Source organism: Nematolebias whitei, chromosome 7 (genome assembly GCF_014905685.2).
Source record: "Nematolebias whitei isolate Nwh7 chromosome 7, NemWhi1, whole genome shotgun sequence".
Lineage (NCBI taxonomy): Eukaryota > Metazoa > Chordata > Actinopteri > Cyprinodontiformes > Rivulidae > Nematolebias > Nematolebias whitei.
The window spans coordinates 52036872-52037871 of record NC_056504.1 but is presented as its reverse complement, the minus strand read 5'-3'; positions in this window follow the sequence as shown (position 1 = coordinate 52037871).

Sequence of the window (1000 nt, the reverse complement as noted above, 5' to 3'; positions counted from 1 at the left end):
GACCTGGTCCCAGTTGGTGTGAGGATTGGACCTGGTCCCAGTTGGTGGGAGGATCACCAGTTCTTCTTTACTGTGCTGGTGGGACAAGGTGCATCAGGAGTATAAACTGAGGCCTTGTGCTCCGTGTAGAAGCGTTTCGGTCGCACCAGTCCAAGAACTCAAACTTCATTTTTCCTCAGATCAGAAGATAAAAATCAAACTAAAGTGCTTCAGATGTCCGACATGTTTTCCTGTTCAGCTGAATAAATCGAGAAGGTTTTTTTGTTTAACACTAAATTGAGATCATGGAGCTGAGCAGTGACTCGTGTCCACATCACCGCCTCATGATGGAAGAAAAGATTTCATGAAGGACGGACACTGAGGCTGGTTTGGTTTAAAGAGCAACACTTCTCCTGATCCACCGTGACACGAATCATCACGAACCTTCAGGTCCAGGAGCCAGAAGAAGACGAAGTCCTTCATCATCGTCAACTTCACCGGGAAATTCTGCCGTTCAACGGTTGAAGGCCACAGTTTTTACCGTGCCGTCGTGAAGAACATTTTATGGTGAAATTATGGAAACAATCTATTTCAACAATATAACAACAGTTATAATAAATATAACAACAGTTATAATAAATATAACAACAGTTATAATAAATATAACAACAGTTATAATAAATATAACAACAATTATAATAAATATAACAACAGTTACATTAAATATAACAACAGTTATAATAAATATAAAAACAGTTATAATAAATATAACAACAGTTAAAATAAATATAAAACAATTATAATAAATATAACAGCAGTTATAATAAATATAACAACAGTTATAATAAATATAAAAACAGTTATAATAAATATAACAACAGTTATAATAAATATAGCAGCAGTTATAATAAATATAAAAACAGTTAAAATAAATATAACAACAGTTATAATAAATATAGCAGCAGTTATAATAAATATAAAAACAGTTATAATAAATATAACAACAGTTATAATAAATATA